The sequence below is a fragment of the Orcinus orca genome, chromosome 5 (assembly GCF_937001465.1).
Source record: "Orcinus orca chromosome 5, mOrcOrc1.1, whole genome shotgun sequence".
In the NCBI taxonomy this organism is placed as follows: Eukaryota; Metazoa; Chordata; class Mammalia; order Artiodactyla; family Delphinidae; genus Orcinus; species Orcinus orca.
This window is the reverse complement of record NC_064563.1, coordinates 46023901-46042076: the sequence shown is the minus strand read 5'-3', so window position 1 is coordinate 46042076 and position 18176 is coordinate 46023901. Positions and strand designations below refer to the sequence as shown.

At 41.3% G+C, this 18176-nt stretch overlaps 1 long non-coding RNA gene across 1 annotated transcript in view; it reads right to left on the bottom strand.

Moving 5' to 3' along the window:
* Positions 1-10259: 10259 nt before the first annotated feature.
* LOC117197477 (uncharacterized) overlaps positions 10260-18176 on the bottom strand; it is a 72583-nt gene continuing 64666 nt past the window's right edge. The window contains exons 5-6 of the long non-coding RNA XR_004478123.2: positions 11885-13135; positions 10260-10911 (exon numbers count right to left, since the gene is read on the bottom strand). This is a non-coding gene — a long non-coding RNA (uncharacterized LOC117197477). The remainder of the gene's footprint in view (positions 10912-11884; positions 13136-18176) is intronic.

The window sequence follows — 18176 nt, the reverse complement described above, 5'->3', positions numbered from 1 at the left end:
GAGGGAATTTTCCTCAACATATTAAAGGCCATATATGACAAGCCCACAGCAAACGTCAGCCTCAATGGTGAAAAACTGAAAGCATTTCCACTAAGATCAGGAACAAGACAAGGTTGCCCACTCTCACCACTCTTATTCAACATAGTTTTGGAAGTTTTAGCCACAGCAATCAGAGAAGAAAAGGAAATAAAAGGAATCCAAATCAGAAAAGAAGAAGTAAAGCTGTCAGTCTTTGCAGTTGACATGATACTATACAGAGAGAATCCTAAAGATGCTACCAGAAAACTACTAGAGCTAATCAATGAATTTGGTAAAGTGGCAGGATACAAAATTAATGCACAGAAATCTATGGCATTCCTATATACTAATGATGAAAAATCTGAAAGTGAATCAAGAAAACACTCCCATTTACCATTGCAACATAAAGAATAAAATATCTAGGAATAAACCTACCTAAGGAGACAAAAGACCTGTATGCAGAAAATTATAAGACACTGATGAAAGAAATTGAAGATGATACAAATAGATGGAGAGATATACCATGTTCTTGGATTGGAAGAATCAACATTGTGAAAATGACTCTACTACCCAAAGCAATCTATAGATTCAATGCAATCCCTATCAAACTACCACTGGCATTTTTCACAGAACTAGAACAAAAAATTTTGCAATTTGTATGGAAACACAAAAGACCCCGAATAACCAAAACAATCTTGAGAACGAAAAAAGGAGCTGGAGGAATCAGGCTCCCAGACTTCAGACTATACTACAAAGCTACAGTAATCAAGACAGTATGGTACTGGCACAAAAACAGAAAGATAGATCAATGGAACAGGATAGAAATCCCAGAGATAAACCCACGCACATATGGACACCTTATCTTTGATAAAGGTGGCAGGAATGTACAGTGGAGAAAGGACAGCCTCTTCAATAAGTGGTGCTGGGAAAACTGGACAGGTACATGTAAAAGTATGAGATTAGATCACTCCCTAACACCATACACAAAAATAAGCTCAAAATGGATTAAAGACCTAAATGTAAGGCCAGAAACTATCAAACTCTTAGAGGAAAACATAGGCAGAACACTCTATGACATAAATCACAGCAAGATCCTTTCTGACCCACCTCCTAGAGAAATGGAAATAAAAACAAAAATAAACAAGTGGGACCTAATGAAACTTCAAAGCTTTTGCACAGCAAAGGAAACCATAAACAAGACCAAAAGACAACCCTTAGAATGGGAGAAAATATTTGCAAATGAAGCAACTGACAAAGGATTAATCTCCAAAATTTACAAGCAGCTCATGCAGCTCAATAACAAAAAAACAAACAACCCAATCCAAAAATGGGCTGAAGACCTAAATAGACATTTCTCCAAAGAAGATATATAGACTGCCAACAAACACATGAAAGAATGCTCAACATCATTAATCATTAGAGAAATGTAAATCAAAACTACAATGAGATGTCATCTCACACCAGTCAGAATGGCCATCATCAAAAAATCTAGAAACAATAAATGCTGGAGAGGGTGTGGAGAAAAGGGAACACTCTTGCACTGCTGGTGGGAATGTGAATTGGTTCAGCCACTATGGAGAACAGTATGGAGGTTCCTTAAAAAACTACAAATAGAACTACCATATGACCCAGCAATCCCACTACTGGGCATATACCCTGAGAAAACCAAAATTCAAAAAGAGTCATGTACCAAAATGTTCATTGCAGCTCTATTTACAATAGCCCGGAGATGGAAACGACCTAAGTGCCCATCATCGGATGAATGGATAAAGAAGATGTGGCACATATATACAATGGAATATTACTCAGCCATAAAAAGAAACGAAATTGAGCTATTTGTAATGAGGTGGATAGACCTAGAGTCTGTCATACAGAGTGAAGTAAGTCAGAAAGAAAAAGACAAATACCGTATGCTAACATATATATATGGAATTTAAGAAAAAAAAATGTCATGAAGAACCTAGGGGTAAGGGAGGAATATAAAGACGCAGACCTACTAGAGAACGGACTTGAGGTTATGGGGAGGGGGAAGGGTGAGCTGTGACAGGGCGAGAGAGAGTCATCGACATATACACACTAACAAACGTAGTAAGGTAGATAGCTAGTGGGAAGCAGCCGCATGGCACAGGGATATTGGCTCGGTGCTTTGTGACAGCCTGGAGGGGTGGGATAGGGAGGGTGGGAGGGAGGGAGACGCAAGAGGGAAGAGATATGGGAACATATGTATATGTATAACTGATTCACTTTGTTATAAAGCAGAAACTAACACACCATTGTAAAGCAATTATACCCCAATAAAGATGTTAAAAAAAAAAAAAAGAAACTGACCAGACTGAAGGGTTGGGTCCTACTGTGTTCAATCCAATGCACTGCTGGCATTCTAATCTGTTACCTCTGAAGATCTGGCCACAGAGGTCAAAGTTCAGGCAAGTGTTTTTTTAATGGAGATCTAACCAAGAAATAGTAGGAGGAGCCTAGGAAGCAGAGCACCCTAATTCAGGTGGGCAGAAGGGCTGTGCCTCCAGGTAATCAGTCCCTGTAACAAGATGAAGCTAGTAGCTCTTGAGTACCAGAACAATATTTAACTCTGTGGGAGAGAGTGATGTCAACGGCAGGGTAGAATGTCAGGGATCCAAACAAATAGGTCAGTTAGGGGCTTGGCTGTGGTATCAACCAGTAACCTTGGTTCAGGGTGAGAATCCAAAGGCAAAAGCCCAGTCGTAAAGACTAAAATCATCATGGCAGGAAGCTGGAGTTGAAAGGGGCACTCGAGTGTCTAGTGTCTAGATTCTAAACCACAAAATCGGCATGACTGATGCCAAATCTAAAGTAGTGATATGTCATATGATATCACTTATATGTGGAATCTAAATGGTAAAAATGAACCTATTTACAAAACAAATAGTCATAGATGTAGAAAACAAAACTATGGTTACCAAGTGGGAAGGTGGGGAGAGGGATAAACTGGGAGATTGGGATTGACATATACACAGTACTATATATAAAATAGATAACTAATAAGGACCTACTATATAGCACAGGGAACTCTACTCAATACTCTGTAATGACTTATGTGGGAAAAGAATATAAAAAAGAGTGGATATACGTATATGTATAACTGATTCACTTTGCTGTACAGCAGAAACTAACATGACACTGTAAATCAACTATACTCCAGTAAAAATTAATTAAAAAAAAAAATCTTCCAACAAACAAAGGCCCAGGACCAGATGGCTTCACAGGCGAATTCCATCAAACGTTTAGAGAAGAGCTAACACCTATCCTTCTCAAACTCTTCCAAAATATAGCAGAGGGAGAAACACTCCCAAACTCATTCTACAAGGCCACCATCACCCTGATACCAAAACCAGACAAAGATGTCATAAAGGAAGAAAACTACAGGCCAATATTACTGATGAATATAGATGCAAAAATCCTCAACAAAATACTAGCAAACAGAATCTAACAGCACATTTAAAGGATCATACGCCATGATCAAGTGGGGTTTATCCCAGGAATGCAAGGATTCTTCAATATACACAAATGAATCAATGTGATAAACCATATTAACAAATTGAAGGAGAAAAAATATATGACATATATCTCAATAGATGCAGAAAAAGCTTTCGACAAAATTCAACACCAATTTATGGTAAAAACCCTCCGGAAAGTAGGCATAGAGGGAACTTACCTCAACATAATAAATGCCATATATGACAAACCCACAGCCAACCTCGTTCGCAATGGTGAAAAACTGAAACCATTTCCACTAAGATCAGGTACAAGACAAGGATGCCCATTCTCACCACTATTATTCAACTTAGTTTTGGAAGTTTTAGCCACAGCAATCAGAGAATAAAAAGACATAAAAGGAATTCAAATCGGAAAACACGAAGTAAAGCTGTCACTGTTTGCAGATTACATGATAGAGAGAATCCTAAAGATGCTACCAGAAAACTGCTAGGGCTAATCAATGAGTTTGGTAAAGTAGCAGGATACAAAATTAATGCACAGAAATCTCTTGCATTCCTATACACTAATAATGAAACATCTGAAAGACAAATTAAGGAAACACTCCCATTTAGCATTGCAACAAAAAGAATAAAATACCTAGGAATAAACCTACCGAAGGAGACAAAAGACCTGTATGTAGAAAACTGTAAGACACTGATGAAAGAAATTAAAGATGATACAAACAGATGGAGAGATATACCATGTTCTTGGATTGGAAGAATCAACATTGTGAAAACGATCATACTACCCAAAGCAATCTATAGATTCAATGCAATCCCTAACAAACTACCAATGGCATTTTTCACAGAACTAGAACAAAAAAGTTCACAATTTGTATGGAACCACAAAGACCCCAAATAGCCAAAGCAATCTTGAGAATGAAAAACGGAGCTGGAGGAATCAGGCTCCCAGACTTCAGACTATACTACAAAGCTACAGTAATCAAGGTAGTATGGTACTGGCACAAAAACAGAAAGATAGATCAATGGAACAGGATAGAAAGCCCAGAGATAAACCCACGCACATATGGTCACCTTATCTTTGATAAAGCAGGCAAGAATATACAATGGAGAAAAGACACCTTCTTCAATAAGTGGTGCTGGGAAAACTGGACAGCTACATGTAAAATAATGTAATTAGAACACTTCCTAACACCATACACAAAAATAAACTCAAAATGGATTAAAGACCTAAATGTAAGGCCAGACACTATAAAACTCTTAGACGAAAACATAGGCAGACCACTCTATGACATAAATCACAGCAAGATCCTTTTTGACACCCCTCCTAGAGAAATGGAAATAAAAACAAAAATAAACAAATGGGACCTAATGAAACTTCAAAGCTTTTGCACAGCAAAGGAAACCATAAACAAGACAAAAAGACAACCATCAGAATGGGAGAAAATATTTGCAAATGAAGCAACTGACAAAGGATTAATCTCCGAAATTTACAAGCAGCTCTTGCAGCTCAATATCAAAAAAACAAATAACTCAATCCAAAAATGGGCAGAAGACCTAAATAGACATTTCTCCAAAGAAGATATACAGATTGCCAACATACACATGAAAGGATGTTCAACATCACTAATCATTAGAGAAATGCAGATCAAAACTACAATGAGGAAAAAAAAAAAAAAAAACTACAATGAGGGGCTTCCCTGGTGGCGCAGTGGTTGAGAGTCTGCCTGCCGATGCAGGAGACACAGGTTCGTGCCCCGGTCCGGGGGAATCCCACATGCCGCGAAGCGGCTGGGCCCGTGAGCCATGGCCGCTGAGCCTGCGCGTCCGGAGCCTGTGCTCCCGAACGGGAGAGGTCACAACAGTGAGAGGCCCGCGTCCCGCAAAAAAATTTAAAAAAAAAAACTACAATGAGGTATCATCTCACACCAGTCAGAATGGCCATCATCAAAAAATCTACAAACAACAAATGCTGGAGTGGGTATGGAGAAAAGGGAACCCTCTTGCACTGTTGGTGGGAATGTAAATTGATACAGCCACTATGGAGAACAGTATGGAGGTTCCTTAAAAAACTAAAAATATAACTACCATACGACCCAGCAATCCCACTACTGGGCATATACCGTGAGAAAACCATAATTCAAAAGGAGTCATGTACCACAATGTTCATTGCAGCTCTGTTTACAATTTCCAGGACATGGAAGCAACCTAAGTATCCATCAACAGATGAATGGATAAAGAAGATGTGGCACATATATACAATGCAATAATACTCAGTCATAAAAAGGAATGAAATTGAGTTATTTGTAGTGAGATGTAGTCTGTCATACAGAGTGAAGTAAGTCAAAGAGAAAAACAAATACTGTATGCTAACACATATATATGGAATCAAAAAAAAAAAAAGGTTCTGAAGAACCTATGGGCAGTACAGGAATAAAGACACAGATGTAGAGAATGGACTTGAGGACATGGGGAGGGGGAAGGGTAAGCTGGGACGAAGTGAGAGAGTGGCATGGACTTATATATACTACCAAATGTAAAATAGATAGCTAGTGGGAAGCAGCCTCATAGCACAGGGAGATCAGCCCAGTGCTTTGTGACCAGCTAGAAGGGTGGGATAAGGAGGGTAGGAGGGAGACACAAGAGGGAGGAGATATGGGGATATATGTATATGTATAGCTGATTCACTTCGTTATAAAGCAGAAAGTAACACACCATTGTAAAGCAATTATACTCCAATTAAGATGTTAAAAAAAATCACATCAAAAAGAATAAAATACCTGGGAATAAACTTAAAAAAAAAAAAAGGATAGAACATTTTCGATATGTTGAAGGAAACAAACCTTATATATTTTTACCCACTTTTTCCAGGTTTTGAAGCTTCACTGTATCTCATCAAGAGTCCTTATACTTCTGATTGGAAGTAAGGACTCCAATTTTCTACCATGAAACAGACCGTTATTCTCTAGGTATTGATACATTGCATCGTCAAAGTTGACTAACCAAAATATCAGTAGCCTGGTTGTTCCTAGGGATTAAATTATCCCAACAGTAATTCTGGATCTTGTAAAGGTCTTGTGAGAAAACTTCAGTGTTTGGGTTCTCTTTGATTCATTCCTGAATTATGATGTTGAGAATCATGAACATAATAGTATTGAGAAGATTTAATGGTGGGGTTAGCAGGGCAGAGTGGACCAATTTTTAATTTCAATTATTTTCTTGGAGATTATAAGGAAAGAGGAGGCAGAAGGAGTTCCAAAATAAAATTACAGTTGCCTTTACTGTAATGACAAAGCCTATTTCTGTAGCAATGATGACATCTTCCATTGACAATATTCACACTTCTAATCATTTCCATATGAAATTCAGAATTCAAATTGCTCCTTTTTATTATTGTATTTTTATTTCTAACAGAGGTAGCACTCAACCCAGATGTCTGAGTGTGGGACAGAGGGAGACTGCTAAATATAGGCGAGAGCTCCCTGTGCCCTACCTTCCCAGCCTCTGCCTGCACAGCCACCCCCACACACATGGCAGGTTAATTCCCTGGATGGCACGGTCTTGATCACTAGGGAAGCACTGACTGAGGAGAGCCTCATGTCACTCAACATGGATTCCCACTCAGTGATGACACTGGACTGGAGAAAGTGATGAGGGGGGAAGAGGAGAGAGAAAGGATGGGGGAGAGCAGCGAAGAGGGAAAAAGGAAAAGGAAGCAGCGTCATCCTTTTGTTTTCAAAGTTTATACGGGAAGGTCTCACTTCCAAGTAAATTGCAATGCTTCTCCTCTGCCCTTATCCCTCACAGAACTTCCCTGATCTCATATTTTTTCCTAACATGAGCCATATCTAAGTGCTTTACATCTTGTTCATATTAATATTTCAGTTTCTTTTGTTAAAATAATTCACTTCTGCCCAAGGTTAAAGCAAACCTGAATAACCAGGCGGCCGATTTCTCCATCCTCCAGTGGGTCTTATGTCTTCCCTCATCTTACAGCCTGGCTTATAAGGTTCCCTCTGTCTCACCTCATCTCGACCCCACTCCCTCACTATTTCTAGAAGTTCGGTCACTTCATTAGAAAATTAGTGAGTGGCGTGAAGTCTCTCCAGTGATTTTTCCAATTAAAAAGTCTATAGTCTATGAAATTCTAGTGACTTTCAGCATTTCAGCTTCCTGAAGTTTTGGTTATTGACAGGAGCCTGACCTTTCTCTGAAATTCTATGGCCTTTATTACCCCAGCACTAACCATCATTGTTGTGAAAGGTAATATAATATAGTCTATAAATAAAAACAAAAGAGCAAACAAATATACAAAATCCCAAAAAGCAATCAATCAGTCTTTTACCTGAGATTGAAGTGAGAAAATCTATTCATTCAGTGGTTGGTGGGCTTATGGGAGAGGCCTCCCTGTGGGGTTCGGCTTGCATTTCAGTAGCTGCCCCTACTCCATACCCCCTCCGCCCAATCCTCCATTAGCCCCTCAGTCCTTTCAACCTCCTCATGGCCCTCACCCTGTCAACTCTTACATGCAGCCCCAGGAAGGGTTTACTGTCATTCTCTGCAACCTCAATTTTCACCACTGGATGGGAGGAACATGAGAGATCAGGGCTGAGGAAGTACAGCTCTAAGTAGAATCAAAAAAGAGGGAAGGTTGCTTCTATGCCCTGGCTATTGTAAATAGTGCTGCAATGCACACTGTGGTACATGACTCTTTTTGAATTATGGTTTTCTCAGGGTATATGCCCAGTAGTGGGATTGCTGGGTCATATGGTAGTTCTATTTTTAGTTTTTTAAGGAACCTCCAAATACCATAGGCTACCACATATATGTGGAATCAAAAAAAAAAAAAAAAAAAGGTTCTGATGAACCTAGGGGCAGGACAGGAATAAAGACACAGCCATAGAGAATGGACTTGAGGACACGGGGAGGGGGAAGGGTAAGCTGGGACGAAGTGAGAGAGTGGCATGGACATATATACACTACCAAATGTAAAATAGCTAGCTAGTGGGGAGCAGCTACATAGCACAGGGAGATCAGCTCAGTGCTTTGTGACCACCTAGAGGGGTGAGATAGGGAGGGTGGGAGGGAGACTCAAGAGGGAGGAGATATGGGGATATATGTATGCATATGGCTGATTCACTTTGTTATATGGCAGAAACTAACACAACACTGTAAAGCAATTATACTCCAATCAAGATGTTAAAAAAAAAGGGAAGGGGTTCATGTCCTGGTGTAGCCAACAGGCAAAGTGTCCAAAAAAACCAGCTGTCGAATATGCCCTTCTGGTAGTTTTATCTCTTGCACCTTATTATGCAAAGGCAATACCATCCTCCCAGTCCTGAGTTACGTTTTCGTGAACCAGAGAAAGTACCTGGCTCCAAAAAAGGAGAGGGAAGAAGAAAAGTCCATTGCCCATATATGCATATTCTGTGCCTCTCCTGTGTCAATTTCCAAAAAGTTATGCAGGTGTTGCTTCTGGAGAGCACATACTGTTTTTTTGCCCCAGGTATTCTTGTAAAAGCTCATTAAGTGAACGGATTGATGAATACATTAAGTCCTTTTTGCAATTCGAGGTTAGAAGGCATAGGGTCATATTCCAGACATGATTTGTCCTTAGAAATTGTATCGAATGATTCACCTATGAGGAGAGTTTTAAAACTCTGAACAAGTAGGTGAAGGTTTTGAGAACTTGCTGACCCTCCCCTGTATTCGCCTACCTGTTTCGCCTTCTCTCTGCTCCTGCATTTATTCTCACAGCAATCCCTACACCAGCGTTGTTAAAAAGGAGGAGGATCCAAAAAAGGCTGATGTATTTGCTCCTCAAGGACCACACCATTGGTTTACCTCTGTGCCTATACATTAGAATCATCTGGGAGCTTTAGAAACCTCAATGCCTGGCCCCACCCAGAAAATTAACTCACAATCCCTGGAGGGGGCCCCAGCATGGGAGGTTTAAAAGCTCCCCAGGTGATTCTAATATTCAGCCAAGATTGAGAACCATTTTACTAGGGTTTCAGCAATGCTAATTAAATCACTCAGATCCAGCTTAGAGCTAGACCCTCCACTTTCACCCACTTGCCAGGTTCCCTGAACATGTCTGTGATATGGTCAAGACTCCACTGTTTGTCTAGATCCAGTCTTAATCTTAAAACACACCACTTCCCTACAGTTCTTCAGTAAAAGGACTTAACACTCCCATAAGAGCTGGAAGTGCTAAATCATTAAGAATATCACATTCCCTGTTGGATATTGTTCCATGTAATGATGTCTTCAATCATTTCATCATGCATCATTTAAAAGCAGCAAAATATCACAATTTATGCTTATAGGCACGAAGCTCTAAGTACACTCAGTCTGCTGTTGATTAGCCTGGAGTTCTTCATTTGCAACCTGACTACAAGATCATGCCACAATAATTTGGTTAAGCCAGATAGATAGTGCCATCAGCACTGCTGCAGAGCAAGCAAGGCTTATGAATTTCACTACAGTGTTGTAGGGCATCTCGTGGATGAATGATTGTACCTTGCTTCCTTTTGTTTTTAATTATTTGCAGCCATATGTCTTTAACGTAATAAATATACAATGTGATATTGTTAAAATCAAAACCAAAGAGACCAGCCTGGAAAAGTCCCTGAGCAGACAAAATCAGTTTAATCATACAAGCAAAGCTTAATTTAGCTCATTTTGCAAGACTAACTTGACCTGGGTCATTTCTTGCTTATGTCTTTGAAAATCATAAGCAAAACTTAAACTGTTTCTCCAAACTGATATGCAGTGGCCACTAACCAATTCCCTATCATTTAAGAAAATTGTAATATTATAACCAATCATGGTGAAGAAGAAACAGTCACTGCCTTCCCAGTATATAATTTGTTTTTTAACAGTACACCTTGAGCCTCATTCCATGTTTTGGTTTGAGTGCTTCTGGTTCATAAACTGTCTTTGAGCTATGTGCACAATAAACTTTTACTGATTACTACTTCAATGATTCATTGGTTTTACTTCTGTTATTTATGAACTTTGGACAATACATATACACACATACATACACACACACATGTATATTTTATATATATATATATATTTAACCATCTAAAGCTACATCAATGTAATTGGTGGCAGGGGCCATTCTAATCAGAAACTAAGCTAACCAAGTGATATGTTAGGAAAATAAATACCACCATACATGATGGCAAGACAAATACCAACCAAAGAGGGGAAAAACCCAAGTTCCAGTTCTTGCTCTGGCTGGCTGTGTGGGCTTGGGCAAGTCACTTTACTTCTCTAGGCTCCAGGTCCCTCTGCTGTGAAACGAGGGACTCACCTGGGAATGGCGTATGTGTTCTTGTCTTTTCAGTCGCACTGGCAGGACCTTTCTGGAGGGCCATGGTGAGAAGCATTCTGAGGCTTCATCTGCTCACTGGAAAAAATACCATTATCAACATATCAGTGTCTGTCATGAGCTCAGGAGAAGGGAAGTGGAGTTTAAGTTCCATTGGGCCAAAAACCAGAGAATTACTTTCCCAAACCAAAGCAGTGAATGGAGACCAGTAGAAATAAAATGAAAACAACTATTTACATCACCTTAGCTGCTAACCTTTACAGCCCTAAAAAAGTGTGTCCCCGCATACTGGTAAAAAGCTGTCTTTACCTAGCACACTTATCCTTCAGCTCCCTTTCAAATTCTACCTCTTCTACTGGACCAACCACATGCCATAATAATAATTGGTAATACTTAGGTAGCATTTACTACGCTTCAGGCACTGTTGTAAGCATCTTGCACAAGTAATTCATTTAATCGTCACAGCAACCCTGTTAGGTAGATACTATTATTATTCCTATTCTACAGATGGGGAAAGCCGAGGCACAGATTAAGTGACTTGCTCAATATTACACAGTCAGTGAGACAGCTTAAATTTGAACTGAGGCAGTCTGCTCTAGGGAAATGTGTTTACCATTGGATGAAATATCCAATGGTAAACACATTTCTGAATATCCAAATCAACCATCCCCTACACCATACTTTGTTATTTGCATTCTATCATTTTCTGATTGTGTGATTACAGAAGATTGATTAGTGTGGTAAGTACTTTGAGATTCAGGCATAACTTTATAGAGGGTGACCATACATCCTGGTTTGCTGACTCAGTGTCTTTGGATGAGGGTGGGGAAATTCAGAACAGGCTTCCTACATGAAGTGATGCCTGAGTTACTGAGTTATTAAAGAATAAATACCAATTAACCACGTTAAAATCGGCAGTTAGGGTCCGTTTGTTCTCTAATACAAACATTCTCCCTTGCCAATTGGTTATATTGCTTGGACCCCAGGATACATCCTTTTATAAACGGAGTTGACTATCCCTCCCCCAAACTCAAAGAAAATATTAAATTACCTGCAAGAATAAAGTTCAGTCCTGGGGGTCGTGATGGCGGCTCCAGAGCTGGAAGTGCAGTCCCTGGCAGAGGACAGGGAGAAGAAGAAACCTCTGGCCACTGCTGAGGCGAGCAGCAGAAATGCCAACATACCCTGGCAGAACTGGAGGGTGTGCTCAGACACCTGGAGGGTCTCTTTGCCTGGTCACTAGAACCCCAAGTGCTGATGCTCCTTGGGGGCAATGCCCTAAGTCCCAAGTTGTTCCGTTACTGACCTGGGTCCTTGGACTCTTTAATCAATAGAAATTGATGAGGAATTCAGGCAACATTTTACTGGGACTTGCGCTGCTGCACAAGGGAGAGAAAACAAGTAACAGGTGCCCTCGCTCGCTCTCCGAGGAGGGCAGGCTGGTCCCTTAAATGGGATGAGGGTGGGGGCATATCAGTGGGTTGGGCCGGAGGGGTGGCTTAGGGGGTCTGCCCGCCCCCTTGGTGGTGGTATGTGCAGGGACCATGCATAATACCCTGCTTTTGCTCTCAGCACCTCAGAAATGGTAGTTGGTGTATGCGTGCAGTGATTTTCAGTCCCTTATAGGTGCTTTGCGTTCTGTTGCTCGAGGAGACGTTTGTCCGGGTGCAAGGGCAAGCACTCCAGTAAAGGGTCCCAGGTCCCAGCCTATCTCAGTTCTACGACCTTGACTTGTCCTGCTTGGCCACCAACAGCATGGACCCGAGCCTGAGCACAGCAGCTTGTTTGCGCCATCTCTTCTGAGCCATTTTCACGGCTGGCACCTTCAGTGAGCTGCAGCCTCCTCCACTCATGGGCACCATACTAATGGCACAGGGCCACCGCGACCGTGGAGAAGATTGGTCTCGACCCAAGCTCAATTACAGAGTGCCCAGCCCGGGCCAGAAACCCACTGTGACCATGTTCTGTGGTTAATTCTCGATCCCAACCATGGCTTGGGAGGATTTCATTTGGTTCCAGGCGGTAGTGACACTGAAAGTCTTCCATGAGTAAAGAGGAATGCTTCTTAATCGTGAACACAATGGCTAAATTATCTTTCCCCTGGTGGCACCAAGTGATCCATCTCTCGGTTAGAGGTAGGTACTTCCTGGTGAGAAGAAAGTTCTGTCCTTCTGGCTGCCTGCCTCCCTTCCTCAGACTTCCTAGTGGGCTGATGCTATGGCTGGGACTGTGACACCATCATTGAACAACATCTTTTTGAATCAAAGGCTGATTTTCCCAGACAGTGCTGAGTCAGGCGTTTCTGTTTAGGGTTGGAAAGCAAACATGGGCTCATAGACAGACACTCTTATGGAGGTGGCCCTTTTCTGCTTCTTGCTGTGGCCTTTCAGAATTTTTACCAGGGACATAATATGGGTGTGACTCACAAACTTAAATATAAAATGAATGGATTCTGGACTTCCCTGGTGGCGCGGTGGTTAAGAACCCACCTGCCAATGCAGGGGACACGGGATTGAGCCCTGGTTCGGGAAGATCCCACGTGCCGTGGAGCAACTAAACCCGTGCACCACAACTACTGAGCCTGCACCCTAGAGCCCTCGAGCCACGACTTCTGAGCCCTCGCACCACAACTATTTAAGCCCACACACAGAGCCTGTGCTCCACAACAAGAGAAGCCACAGCAATGAGAAGCCCGCGCACCACAACAAAGAGTAACCCCAGCTTACCACAACTAGAGAAAGCCCGTGTGCAGCAACGAAGACCCAACGCAGCCAAAATTAAATAAACTTATTTTTTAAAATAAAAATTAAAAATACATAAAATAAATAAAATGAATGGACTCATATTAAATTTTCCTCAAACTCAAGAAAAAAGTTCAGTCCTATCGTAATTATGGTAAACTGCTTTACATATGAAAAGCTTTAAAAGGTCACTTCCAGGTCATATTCTTGTGTCGTTTGAAAGGGAGGGAAAGATTTAATAAAACTCTTGATGAGGAAAGAAGAAAATACTTCAGGGCACAAGAGAGTGTGGGAAATCATTTCTTCTTACGGTCAAGAGCTTCAGACTCTCCAGTAAATCAAACATAATGAGCTGGTAACTCCATGAGGATGTGAGGGAAAAGATGCTACATTTTGGTGAGTTCCAGACAAATAAAAATTGGTTCCACTTTTACACTCTGAGACCTAGTTTAGGGAGGATTGGGCTAACAGGAAAGCATGCTGCTAAGGGAGAGGATAAAAAGGGACCAGGTTTGAGCCTTACTTTTGTTTCTGGTTTGGTGATCATGAATTTATTTAACAGTCTTATTTTTCAAATTTATTACAATAATAATTTTCAACCTGCTCATGATGGTAACTTGTTCCACAGACACACAAAGATACAAGCCTTGTAAGACACATTTACCTGTAAGACCTGAAAGCACTAAGAAGCTCAGAGAAGAATGCAGGGAGGATGCATTTCACTTCTTCAAAGCCACACCAGGATGACTCTGGGTTAATCACCATAATAGGACACTAAACGAAGCTCAAAAGTCGATCTGCTTTCAAGATGATCATATATCCTGGAAACTTGAAGTTGCCTGCCTCCCAGATGACGGGCAAGGGGAAACAATGATGAAACCTATCAGGAGATGGGAGCACAATTCTTCCAGAGACAGAAACCAACTTACAAACAAGAAACCAGTCAGAGGTGATTTCAATTTACCGGGCAGGAGTTAAAAACTGAGATCAGCATCTGGGCAAAAAGGAAAATAATCAGGAACTACGAGAACAGAAATAGGGAGTCAAGACCAAATGAGAAACTCCAGAGGCTGGAGTAGGAATGCTGCCCAGAAACTCCATGGTTCCCACCTCTGGGTGGGCTGTCTGGAGGTTCTAAATTCCAGGATGGTTGGGGAGAAGAGGACATTTGGTCAACCTGAACCAGCTTCCCAGGTTCAGATTTAAACACGAGCTCCACCACTTTCGGAGCACAATCTTGGAACCATTCTTGACTTTGAAAAGGCACCTTTGATGAGTCAAAAGATTCAGGAGGGCAGCAGAACAGGTCTCCACTTGAAGTCATCTAACATCAGTGCCCACAATCATAGTGGCCCTAAAAGTCACAGCAAACCCAGTGTGCCCATTTGCACACTTCTCTGCAAGCTGGAACATTTTTCATAAAGATGTCATGACCTTTCCTCTATTAACTTGTTGAGCAAAACTTTTGGTCACAGGACAAAGGTGAACTGGAGCACCGCCCTATTTGAATGATCACTATCCCATAATAGTATACTTTCTTCCTGTTGCAATTTTTCATAATGTGTGACATGATTTATCTAATGCCAATTCTCCCTTTAGACAATAAGCACCAAGAGGGCAGGAACTGTGACTATTTTTGTCCACTATTGTATCCTCATCACCTGAAATACTATCTGGCACCAAGGAGCCCTCAATAAATATTTGCTGAAGAGATAATACCCACTCAAAAAACTGTGAGGACTAAAAGAGAAAATATATGTGAAGTACCCATCCCAGTGTCTGGCAAATGACTCAACATTTTTTGAGTAGAGTGAATGAGTGGAGAAGATTTTACTGCACTCGCTCTTGGTGCCCCTCTGGTTACCTTCCTATTTTACAGCTTTCTTTCTCTTTCTTTTTTTTTTATAAATTTATTTATTTATTTTTGGCTGTGTTGGGTCTTCGTTTCTGTGCGAGGGCTTTCTCCAGTTGTGGCGAGCAGAGGCCACTCTTCATCACGGTGCACGGGCCTCTCACTGTCACGGCCTCTCCCGTTGCGGAGCACAGGCTCCAGACGCGCAGGCTCAGTAGTTGTGGCTCACGGGCCTAGTTGTTCCGCGGCATGTGGGATCTTCCCGGACCAGGGCTCTAACCTGTGTCCCCTGCATTGGCAGACAGATTCTTAACCACTGCGCCACCAGGGAAGCCCTACAGCTTTCTTTTATTACATACTTTTCAAATGAGTGCTCAATGCTTTTATTTCCTCTCTAGTTACTCTCCAACTTCTGCCCTTTCCACTTCACTGAAATAATCCCCTCAAAGTTGTTTCAAATCCAAACAATTGGCAAACTCTCTCCTCCTTGAAACTCTCTCAGTGTCTGTGGCACCACTACAAATTCTCCTGCAACTTTTCCAGTACTTTCTCTGTTTCTATCTCTGACTCTCAACTTTCTCCTGTTCTCTCAGTAAGATTATCAGCAGGACTCACACCTTGATTGTCTGCCTTTTTTTCTTTCATTAAAATTGGACTTAGCAGGCTTCCCTAGTGGCGGAGTGGTTAAGAATCCGCCTGCCAATGCAGAGGACACGGGTTCAAGCCCTAGTCCAGGAAGATCCCACATGCCGCGGAGCAACTAAGCCCATGTGCCACAACTACTGAGCCTGTGCTCTAGAGCCCACAAGCTACAACTACTGAGCCCGCGTGCCACAACTACTGAAGTCCACACACTTAGAGCCCGTGCTCCGCAACAAGAGAAGCCACCGCAATGAGAAGCCCGTGCACCACAATGAAGAGTAGCCCCCGCTCACTGCAACTAGAGAAAGCCTGTGCGCAGCAACAAAGACCCAACTCAGCCAAGAATAGATTAATTAATTAATTAAAAAAAAATTGGACTTAGCCAATCTAAGATACCACTTACTACTTCTTGCTAATGACTTAAAAATTTTCAGGTCTTTCATATTTTGCCTGACCTATAATCCCATACTCCCAAAACCTTGGGGAAATTGTCCCTCCTTTGTGCTCCTAGAACCTTTTCATCCTCCCTACAACCATAGCCTGTATGTTTGTCTCTACCAGACTCCCTTAGGATAAGCCCCATATCATAGGTTTGTTTTATCCTCAGTACCTAGCATTAAATTCCAGCACAAAACAAGTGATCGTTTGTTGAATGAATGAGTTTATAAAACTATTATTAAAACATTTTCATTTGAACCTCTTGCAATTTCTCAAACTTTACACCAGAATGATATCCTTTTTCCCTAAATTTCTTTGCCTCCTGAATTTCCTGCTGTCAGTGGTACTGGCATCCACCTATCTGAGCCTAAAATCTTCAAGTTCTCTGTCACTCCTTTCCATTTCCCTCATACTCATCAAATCTTAATGTTTCCCATGGTATTCTAAGTCATATCCATTCTTCATCCCCACTATCAACATGCAAACCTAGCATGGTCTCAGGTCCCATCTGGATTATTACAACAGCCTCCTTATTCCCAAACATGCAAAGGCTCTCTATTATCTGCAGCAGGCTTGTACTCTAATATCCTTGACTTGTTTTTCAGGAATCTCCATAATCCAGTCTCCCCTCTTCCCCTACCACTGACTATTGATCCAACCTCAGGTCAACATCCACTGCCACAACACCTAGGCAGCCTGTTCCTGCCATTGACCACTCCAGTGATGACTTGTTCTCTATCTGAAATCCTTTCCTTCTCCACCATCTATGGACTTCTGCCCACAATTCAAGACTTAGATCAAATAATTTCTTATTTAACAGCTTTATTGAGATTATCTTTGACATATAAAAATTGTATTTATTTAAGAGGTACAACTTGATGTATTGACACAAATAATTTTTTATGCAGGAAACTTACATTGACCATTCCAGTTCCTAACCCCTTTCCTCCAACAGTGCTTAAATTCTACACCAGGACCTCATTCAGGACTTCATTAAGGGTTTTGCCCTGATTTCTCTGTGTTCATCTTCTTTCTTCAAAGACATTGTGAGCTTATTGAGGACTGTGGCTATGTTCTGAGTTCTCAGCAAGTGGTAAGTAGACACTTGCCGATTAATTAACTTTATCAGATTTAGATACAACTGTGACTCATTTAAAAGATGAGATACAGTCCGTAAAAGCAGACTACCGCAGATAACTGGGGGAATCAAAACTCATTTCATCTCCCTGTAAAGTTGGAAATGAGTTCTCAACAGGAAAAATTTGTGTGGTCAGAATTTTATAAAATAACATTTAATATACAACACAATTTTCAAGTCACACTTGTTAAGGAATAGCAAGATATTCTGGTGGAGAATAGGAAAGGGAAGACAAAATGAAATCAATAAAATTCCTCATGGGACTTCCCTCGTGGTCCAGTGGTTAAGAATCTGCCTTCCAATGCAGGGGACGCAGATTTGATCCCTGGTAGGGGAACTTAGATCCCACATGCCGCAGGGCAACTAAGCCCACAACTACTGAGCCCGCGTGCTCTGGAGTCCACGCGCCACAACTAGAGAGAAACCCGCATGCTGCAACGAAGATTCCACATGCCACAACTAAGACCCGACGCAGCCAAATAAATAAACATATATTCTTAAAAGTTAAAAAAAAAGAATTCCTCAGGCAAAC